The sequence below is a fragment of the Borostomias antarcticus genome (genome assembly GCF_949987555.1).
Source record: "Borostomias antarcticus genome assembly, chromosome: 10".
Taxonomy (NCBI): domain Eukaryota; kingdom Metazoa; phylum Chordata; class Actinopteri; order Stomiiformes; family Stomiidae; genus Borostomias; species Borostomias antarcticus.
Genome location: NC_140243.1, coordinates 9,417,536 through 9,428,495, shown reverse-complemented (window position 1 = coordinate 9,428,495; position 10,960 = coordinate 9,417,536).

Sequence of the window (10,960 nt, the reverse complement as noted above, 5' to 3'; positions counted from 1 at the left end):
ACTGACATTGTCTTCAGTGGGTTTGTTTGCGTAAGGTCCCGCCGTTAGCGTCTGTCATCCAGTCAGCTCTCATACATGTCATTAAGACCTCTCTGCGCCTCCCGCCACCCCCACGTCTCCCCCCTGAGTCAGGAGAAAAAACGAACACAACATCCGTCTTCTTACCAAACTCCCACACGCCCCCGAGTCACAGGCAATAACTCTCGCTCTCTCTCTTCAGTTAAGGAACACATACTTTAGACTGAGGCACACCCATCCACACACACACACACACACACACACACACACACACACACACACACACACACACACATGCACACACACACACACACACATGCACACACACACACACACACACACACACATGCACACACTCACACACACACACACACACACACACACACACACACACACACACACACACACACACACACACACACACAATATAAAGACAATATAAAGACACTGCCATTTACACTAAACCTGCACTAAATAGCTGTCTTTGAAATGTCTGCTTCCTTTTTCAGTGGGAATAAATGCCTGATTCTCTCAAGACCATGGCATGGCTTTGATATGAGGGGTCTGTGCATACTGTACATTTCAGCTGTAATTACACAGTGTGCGGTGTTCTGTCGGCCCGAACAGCCCTCCTGTCTACGTCACGCCCCTGAGACATGATGCTGGGAATTTCCCAGCATTCTCTGCTGTTTCAGGTGTTCCAGTGAGCTTACAGTGGGACATCCCCCAGGAGACTTTGCTGTGTGTGTGTGTGTGTGTGTGTGTGTATGTTATGGGTTATGGTTCTGGTGAGTTGAGGAGGGTCTTTGATGAGGAATCTAGGCCCCTGAGTGCCTCTTCCAGGTCCTCCCTTTCGAGGAGGTGGTTCATTCATCAAAGATGTTCAAGCCCCAGAACCATGTGACGTAAATGATTATGGACATTTACCTGTAACGGAGGAAGTAAAAAGGGAAAAAACACCAGCCTTTCATGGGAGACATCTTTGAACTGCGGTGGCATGATCAAACCCGACCGAGCCGGAGCGAGTGGCAAGAGGTGGACGGATTGGGTTTCGTGCAGGAATAATTTAACGCTTCTGGAATGTTTCACGTCAAACACATGGCCAGGACAGGGCGGCACCAGGGGACAGCTTGATTTCACAGAGCCTAACATGTGCTGGTGCAGCCCTGCCACAGTCACTGTTTCCACCTACACAGGTCAAACTCCACACCACACACACAAACACACAAACATGCGCGTGCACACACACACACACACGCACACACACACACACACACACACACACACATACACACACACGCACACACGCACCACGCACACGCACACGCACACGCACGCACATGCACAGCAGCTGCAACACCTCATTCTGCCAGCTACCAGCTCTCTCTCTGTCTTTTCAGCTCTGGGGCACCACAACATCAACAATCGTTACATCATAACATACAGTATCAGATCCAGTCACAATGCCACTGATTCCATACCAATAATTCCCCCCTGGTAACCCCCGCCACCCCCCCCCCCCTCTCTCTCCACCCTGGAGTTCACTGACATGACATCACCGGAGAGCTGCAAATCACCTCGCGTCGGTGCTCGCGTCGAGGGCCACCTGACTTCTGATGGTCTGGGCCCACTTCCACGAGGCCGGTCGCTCAGCAGCTGCAGTGGAAGGGGTAGAGGCTGCGTTCAAAGCATCACAGAGAGGTTTCAGAGAGGTTTGAGAGAGAGAGAGAGAGAGAGAGAGATGGTGGCGGGCCAGACCGGTGGCACGGTAAATGGACGATCCAGCTCAGCGTCATCGCCACATTCTCGGAGATGATTTATTAGTTATAAATCTCAAATACAGAGAGGGGCCTGTAATTGGTTACATGCTTTTTTGAGTAACGGCGCTCACCAACCGGCTTGATGAGGGGCTGTTATTTTTAGACAGCCGTGTCATACATTGAGCGTTGGGCCCTTTACATATCTGTACCTCATATCACTGGCTCAACCAGCGTGATAAATCACAACAGCCAGCGACTTTTTTTATGAGCGTATCAAAGGCAATTCACATTTGTTGCCTCCAGCCATTTTGGGCCAGCATCAAAGCAACATGGCCATGTTTTTAATTAAGTCGCATTGTGGCCGTACGTTAGCAACCAACAGCTCAGTCATGCACTTTAAACGCCCCCCCCCTACACACACACACACACACACACACACAAACACACACACACACACACACACACACACACACACACACACACACACACACACACACACACACACACACTCCCACGTGCTTCCACTTACAGTAACTTTCTTTCACCTGTGTGGATGATGGGTTTTAACCTCAGCTGTGCTCTTTGCAGATTATTCATGAGTCTGGGTGATTGTATTATACTGTAGGTTGAGGAAGTTAAAATGAAAGGACTGAGGAGGAGAGGAGAGGAGGGAAGAGGGGGGAAGGGGAGAGGAGGGGAGAGCAGAGGAGAGAAGGGGAGGGGGAGAGGAGGGGAGAGAACAAGAGAGGAGGGGAGAGCAGAGGAGAGGAGGGGAGGGGGAGAGAACAAGAGAGGAGGGGAGGAGAGGAGAGGAGGGGGGAGGAGGTGAGAAGGGAGGAGAGGAAAAGAGAAGGAAACCATGAGTTGCAGTAAAGTACATGAAGCTAAATGTGTGGGTTCTGTTTCCACCCTTTGATTCAAAAGCAACCCTCCATTAAGGGTCCTTACACTGTCTCTACCCAGTCTCTCCACGACAGGGGCGGACTGGGGAAATAATTCAGGTCGGGCAACATAGCCCAGTCGGCCCACTGGACGGGCTTTCCAATTTGTTGAGCGGGAGGGGGGGGGGGGGGGGGGGGTCAGTTCAGTTCAGGCTTCCAATTACTCATCACATTGCTGAAGACACTTCACAGTAACTAAGTTTGCCACTCCAAACTCTGAGGGGTCATGAAAGGAAACAAGAGGTACAGACATACTGTACACAGAATGAGAGAATTAAGTTTTCATGCCTGTAATTAAAGAAACTCACTCCAGAGGTAATTGCACTCAACTAATTTATTGTGTCTTTTTCACACTGCCTCTCACTACCACTCAGAGAGAAGTAAGCAGTTTAACTCCTCTCATGTTTACAAACCCTCATTAATCTTCTCTGCGCTGCCTCAGATCTCTGTTGGTTTTGGCACACAGCCTTGTTCTCTCGGTCTTTCTCTGTTTGAACTCACAACGGTACGACGGTGTGACCTGTGGATGCATCTCTCTCACAGGGAAGGTGTGTGTCAGGGCCTCATCCCTCTGTCAGGGCCTCATCCCTCTGTGCCAGGGCATCGTCCCTCTGCTCCAGACAGCCCTCTCTCTCAGACACTGTCCCTCTCGCAGCTGTGAAAATCATTCCTGTGTTAAACTCCGAGCCTGGGGGCTTTTAGCACGACGAGGCCAGCCGAGCGTTATCGATGGTCCGGTCCTGATGAAACCGTGAAAGATGAAACCACCACGTTCTGGTTCCGTTGGTAAGAGCCTGTATGACAGTGTTCTGGGGAGAGGTACTGAGGACGGTGTTACAGTGCCGGGTCTGACCCATCATCTCCTGCTGGGTCTAACATTCCTCTCACAGAGCTCAGGCCTCCTACATGTGTATAAAACTGCCCTGACTGTCTGCAGACTGGTATGTGTGTTTGTGTGTGTGTATTTGTGTGTTTGTTTGTGTGTCTGTCGGCGTATGTGTGCGTGTGTGCATGTGTGTGTGTGTGTGTGCGCGCATGTGTTTGTTCTGTACTGTAGGTGTGTGTGTGTGTGTACTGTAGGTGTGTGTGTGTGCTCGCGTGTGCGTGTACTGTAGGTGTGTGTGTGTGTGTGTGTGTGTGTGTGTACTGTAGGGGTGTGTGTGTGTGTGCATGTGTGTGTGTGTGTACTGTAGGTGTGTGTGTGTGTGTGCATGTGTGTGTGTACTGTAGGGGTGTGTGTGTGCATGTGTGTGTGTACTGTAGGTGTGTGTGTGTGTGTGTGCATGTAGGGGTGTGTGTGTGTGTGTGCATGTGTGTGTGTACTGTAGGTGTGTGTGTGTGTGTGTGTGTGTGTGTGTGTGTGTGTGTGTGTGTGTGTGTGTGTGTGTGCATGTGTGTCTGTACTGTAGGTGTGTGTGTGTGTGTGTGTGTGTGTGTGTGTGTGTGTGTGCATGTGTGTGTGTACTGTAGGGGTGTGTGTGTGTGTGTGTGTGTGTGTGTGTGTGTGTGTGTGTGTGTGTGTGCATGTGTGTGTGTACTGTAGGTGTGTGTGTGTGTGTGTGTGCATGTGTGTGTGTACTGTAGGGGTGTGTGTGTGTGTGTGTGTGTGTGTGTGTGTGTGTGTGTGTGTGTGTGTGTGTGTGCATGTGTGTGTGTACTGTAGGTGTGTGTGTGTGTGTGTGCATGTGTGTGTGTACTGTAGGGGTGTGTGTGTGTGTGTGTGTGTGTGTGTGTGTGTGTGTGTGTGTGTGTGTGTGTGTGTGTGTGTGTGCATGTGTGCCTGTACTGTAGGGTGTGTGTGTGTGTGTGTGTGTGTGTTGCATGTGTGTGTGTACTGTAGGTGTGTGCATGTGTGTGTGTACTGTAGGGGTGTGTGTGTGTGTGTGTGTGTGTGTGTGTGTGTGTGTGTGTGTGTGCAGAGCATCTCCAGCCTGCAGATAAGAGAGGGCAGCGAGACAGTCGGAGGTCCATTACTCACCAGATTCCTACGGAGAGCCATGTCTCAGGCTGCACCTGAATCCTGTTTAATGGTGGAAATAGATGCAGTCACTCCCCTCGGAGCAATCCCCTTTACGGCCAACACTCACCTCTGATATATGGAAAGAAGACAGATGCCAGCGCAGGAGGTGGGGCGTCGGGTGTGTGTGTGGGGGGGGGGGGGGGGGGGGGGGGGGGGGGGGGTGGGGGGGTCGGGGGTGATTGGAGAGATTCGGGTGGCGATGAGGAGGAGGTGGAGGGGGAGGAGGCTGCTCATGTGTTTGAACTCCTGCCACGGTCCAGGGTCAGACCTGGGGTGATGGAGTGCTGACTGATCCCCGGGGAGGAGAGGAGAGGAGAGAAGGAGAGGAGAGAGGAAAGGTGAGAGGAGACGAGAGGAGAGAGGAGGAGGAGAGAGGGGGGGAGGAGAGAGGAGAGGAGGAGAGAGGAGGGGAGGAGAGAGGGAGAGGGGGGAGGAGGAGAGAGGAAGGGGAGAGGAGAGGAGGAGAGAGAAGAGGAAAGGAGGAGAGAGGATAGGAGAAGAGGTCTGAATAGAGGAGTAACCCCGTACTGTTCCTCAGTCGCAGGTCTAGCTATCTGAACACTACTGTACTGTACTCTACTCTACTTGACTACTCTACTGTACTTCTACTATATATATACACCTAGATTCCTGGAGTACGTGCTATCTGTCACAGCAAAGACAAAATACTTTATAGAACGTAAGGAATTCTGTGAAAACTTGACTTAAAGAATCAGATGAATATTGGTAATGTCTCTATCGATCCTTAGACTGTATAATGAGAGCTTTTCCCCTAACCAGACCCAGACCCAGTTACCCAGAGTCCTCTCCTTCTGCCCTCCTGCACGACCCAGGATGCATCAGTCAAGGCTTCACTTCTGCCTGACTAATGTGCACCCGTGACCCCTGACCCCAGGGCCTGCTTAGTCTCCATTGGCCATCGGAGTGAGAGACGCTAAAGTACATGTGCTTCCTGTTATCACCTGCTCCCTCCCTCCCTCACCTCCTCCACTCCCTCTCCACCCGTCCTTACCTTCTCTCCTCCCTCACCTCCTCCATCCCTCCCCACCTTCTCTCCCTCTCCACCCCTCCTCTCCTCCACCCCCTCCTCCTCCTCCGCTCGTCCTCCACCCCTACACTCCTCCATTCCTCCTCTCCTCCTCCACCCTCCTCTCCTCCTCTGCTCCTCCGCTCCTCTGCCCCTCCTACAACCCTCCTCACCTTCTTCTCCACCCCCCATTATGCTTAACCCTCCTCTCCTCCTCCTCTCCTCCTCCCACCCTCTCCTCCTCCTCTCCTCCCCTCCTCCTTCTCTCCTCCTCCCACCCTCTCCTCCTCTCTCCTCCCCTCCTCCTCTCCTCCTCCCACCCTCTCCTCCTCCTCTCCTCCCCTCCTCCTCTCCTCCTCCCACCCTCTCCTCCTCCTCTCGTCCTCCTCTCCTCCTCCCACCCTCTCCTCCTCATCTCCTCCTCCCACCCTCCTCTCCTCCTCCTCTCCTTCTCCCACCATCTCCTCCTCATCTCCTCCTCCCACCCTCTCCTCCTAACACCCTCTCCTCCTCCTCTCCTCCCCTCCTCCTCTCCTCCTCCCACCCTCTCCTCCTCCTCTCCTCCTCCCACCCTCTCCTCCTCATCTCCTCCTCCCACCCTCCTCTCCTCCTCATCTCCTCCTCCCACCCTCCTCTCGTCCTCCTCTCCTCCTCCCACCCTCTCCTCCTAACACCCTCTCCTCCTCCTCTCCTCCCCTCCTCCTCTCCTCCTCCCACCCTCTCCTCCTCCTCTCCTCCTCCCACCCTCTCCTCCTCCTCTCCTCCTCCCACCCTCTCCTCCTCATCTCCTCCTCCCACCCTCCTCTCCTCCTCCTCTCCTTCTCCCACCCTCTCCTCCTCCTCTCCTCTCCTCCTAACACCCTCTCCTCCTCCTCTCCTCCCCTCCTCCTCTCCTCCTCCCACCCTCTCCTCCTCCTCTCCTCCTCCCACCCTCTCCTCCTTATCTCCTCCTCCCACCCTCCTCTCCTACACCTCACCTCAGCTCAGGTTCCTCTCAATAGGGGGGGGGGGGAGTGGCCCATAGACTAATCACATGATTACTGACAGGCAGAGGGAGAGGGGAGTGGAGAGCTGCTACTGCCCCCTGTCCAGCTGTCTGGGCTGGGCTTCTGAGAGGCCCTCTGCTGGGCTACACTGGGGTCATACCAACCCATCAAGTATTCATGATGGAAAATCAACCCATTGTTGGGAGACTGAGTGAGAGTCAACACATTTGACTTCATAAGTTCTTTAAATATTAATGGCATATATATCACATCATGGAGTATGGGTGCAATAGAGAGTCTGACAGTAATATCAAAGGCTTATTTTCAGTGTGCGTGTGTGTGTGTGTGTGTGTGTGTGTGTGTGTGTGTGTGTGTGTGTGTGTGTGTGTGTGCGCATGGGTGTGAGTATGTGTGTGTGTGGGTGTGTGTGTGTGTGTGTGTGTGCATGCGTATGCATGTGTGTGTGTGTGTGTGTGTGTGTGTGTGTATGTGTTTATGACCTCCAGAATAACGCAGAGAAAGCCTGGTATGGCTGTAGCTGGTAAATATTTAATGTGTTCATAATACCTGTGAGTTCATTTGATCCTGAAAAGACATGAAATCTGAAATTGCTTTGTGTGTGTGTGAGTTTCAGATGCATGCTGACTAGTCACAGTCAGATAGTACGTTTCACTGCATGCTTCTCCACACCACAAAGAAATTGCTTTCAGTCACAAAATCAAGCACTACCCACAAAGATACCCCCCACATGCTCATACATTTAGAAGAAAGCGCACACACACACATAAACACACACACACACACACACACACACACACACACACAAACACAAGCACACACACAAGCACACACACACACACTAACAAAAGCACAAGCACACAGAAGCACACACACACACACACACACACACACACACACGCACGCACACACACACACACACACACACACACACACACACACACACACACACACACACACACATACATGGATCTGTCACTGGGCCCTCTGTTTCTCACTGGAGAGCAGGGGAGTCAGAGCAGAGCTGAGGACCCAACTGCCAAGACCTTTATTGCTTTATTGCTTCCTCCCTAAGAAAAGGAACACAAAAGACGGTAAGCCCTCCCCACCCCCACCCCCACCCCCCCACAGCCCCTCTGCAGCCCCCCAACCCCCCCACCCCCCCGCTGAGGAGAGCAGGCTAGCAGTGAGCCGGAGGAGGCCTCCCTGTAAAAGCCCGGCGTCGGCATTGTTAGCCGTGGTCATCGTTATCCTCCCAATTAACACTTGATTGTCTCCAATGAATTCAATTAGAGCCACATTCACGACGTGACCAGCAGGGGAGGCGTTTGTATGTGTGTGTGCGTGCGTGTCTGTCTGTGTGTGTGTGTGTGTGTGTGTGTGTGTCTGTGTGTGTGTGTGTGTGTGTGTGTGTGTGTGTGTGGGAGGCTGCTTGCTGGACCCCCACCCTGCCCCACCCAGACACACATACACAGGTCACCATATGTGAGTTAACCCCCTTTCACTGAGACGCATTCAGCCTCAGATCCCCACCGTTTTACAGAAGAAGAATAGAGAGGGGTATGAGGGGGGGTAGAGGAAGAGGGTCATTCAGAGTTTAAGGACAAAACAGAACAAGAACATGGAGGACGATGTAACGCTGCAAACCCCAAACGGATGTGGAGCCAGGTATCTCACTAGAGGGCTGTGTTGTGGCCCTGGAGATTACGATGGCAGTTGTCATCCGCTCAGAGAGGAGCGAGGCGTCACTTGGCTGGTTACCAGTCTCACTGTCACCGCTGGAAGTCACAGTCCAGCTCAGCGGCCGGAGGGGGTCTCTATTTTATATTTTGAATAATACGAGGAAACTTGGGTCTGTTCAAAATCTAGAAAAAACATCTTTAAAAGCGCTCCCTCTCCGGCCAGCAGAGGCTGGCGCTGTTGCGTCGGAGTACGAGGAGAGCGAGCTGACGTTGACCGACGGCGGTGGGATGCGTTCTGGTTTCAGCCCGGGACAGACGGGCCGTGTCAGCAGATAAAGCCCTGATGAAACACACCTGGGGGATTGTCTGGGTTCTGGGACCGACCGAGTCTGGACCGACTGGCTCGACTCTCCCCACGGCCACGGCACCACGGCAGCTCTGGACCTGGCCGGGCCCTTCGGGACGGATGGGCGGGAGGGGGGGGGCGTTCTGTAAGCGTTGAAGTCAGATGAGGGAAGCGCTGGTATCCCTGTGGGTCTGACACCAGGGGTGAGTTGGTGAACTGATAAGATGGAGCTGAGTCTGAGCAACGCAACAGAGTTTGATCCAGGAGTTTACCAGGTGGCCATGACTGGGCTTAAACACTGGGGGGCAAACACCCTGGGGGGCAAAAATAGATGGAGATGTACATATGCTTAATCAGAGATGGGGAAGGATGTAGGAAATATGCTATAGTGCTGTAGTGATGAATCTTTCTACATGAATTGATCACATGTTCAAATTCTATCCAACAACAAACGTTTTTTTCACCATTGCTGTTTGTTTCATGCTTAATATATTTAAATATTTCAATTGTCAGATTGTACTGCTGTGGATGTGCGTAGCAGCCTCATTCGGACTGTAGGATGAGCACAGATCATCACTTAACGTGACAGTAACCACATCATCATGCTTGAGAAACTCACGAGGAAGTGATGGGGTGGATGTTTGCTTAGAGATGAGGAGAGAGGAGGGAGAACAGTGTATGGTTGAGTGTGTGTGGTTTAGTGTGTGTGGTTGAGTGTATGTGTGTGTGTGGTCCTCTCACAGAGACAGTAGACCTTAGTGTGTGTGTGTGTGTGTGTGTGTGTGTGTGTGTGTGTGTGTGTGTGTGTGTGTGTGTGTGTGTGTGAGGTCCGCCTGGAGACCCCCTAGCTTAGCAGTCCTGGCTCAGAGGCCCTGCCGTCTCCAGGAATCACCTTCATGTGGAGTGACTTTTTGCTCACTGGCGACAGAGCGATCCCACCCCATTTAATGGCTCATAATTACTTCAGAATAGTTTAACGACGGCTCTAAATCGGAGCTGAAGTATTTTGGCCTCCCGTATCATGGATACAGGGCTGAACTGGCCTCAGAAAGGCCTCGTGTCCAGTGTGATGCCCCCATAGTGCTCTCTGCTCCTCAGTAAGCAACCCAGACCAGGGGGGGATTATATCACTTTTACGGCATACTGTAATGCTATTGGTTAACGCCAAAATAAAGAATGCAATAAAGACTTTATCCAAAAATGTGATCAGTTTATCCGAAGGACTATTGAACTCACTCGTTCACTCATTCACATCCAAAGCTTTTTGAAAACTTTAGAAAGAAGGTTGGGTTTTATTTTTCCCTTTTGGAGTAACACTTTACAATAAGGTACACAAATGTGAGTAGTTACTGAGGAATTAAAGAGGAACGAATGATTCATTAATGAGTAGTTAGTGATTAACTCTGTCAGATGAAGTAATGAAGGACTGCTTGGTAACTACTCTGTATGATGTATCACTTTGCAATAAGGTACACAAAAGAGTAACTAATGATTGAGTAATGATGAGGTAATGAGTGCTCCCAGAGTGCAGGGCTCTGAGTTTTCGAACGGGGACGCTCTTGTGTACCTTATTGTAAAGTGATACATCATACAGAGTAGTTACCAAGTAGCCCTTCATTACCTCATAATAACTCAATCATTAGTTATTATTTTGTGTTATGTATACATCGTACAGAGTAGTCAGTTAGGGCATCCATCCTCAAAGTCCCGACTCCAAAACTCAACTCAACTTGGACTCAACAAACTATACCAGCAAGTAACTTCGACAAAGCTGTGAATGCGCTAAGAGACAAGCCAAGAAGGGCTTTCTACGTCATCAAAAGGAACATCAAGTTGGACATCCCAATTCAAATCTGGCTCAAAATACTGGACTCCGCTATAGAACCCATCTCCCTTGATGGTTGCGAGATCTGGGGACCACTTGCCAACCAAGATTTGTAAAAATGAGACTGCATGCAGTGCTGCAAATCCATTCTCTGCATTCAACAAAAACACAAAATAACGCATGTAGAGCAGAATACACACTAATATATCAAAAGACAGCATTTTAATTTTACACATTTCCTGATTCTAGTATATCTAGACAGACAGACAGACAGACAGACAGACAGACAGACAGACAGACAGACAGACACACATACAGGAGAGTTCTCTTTAATGTC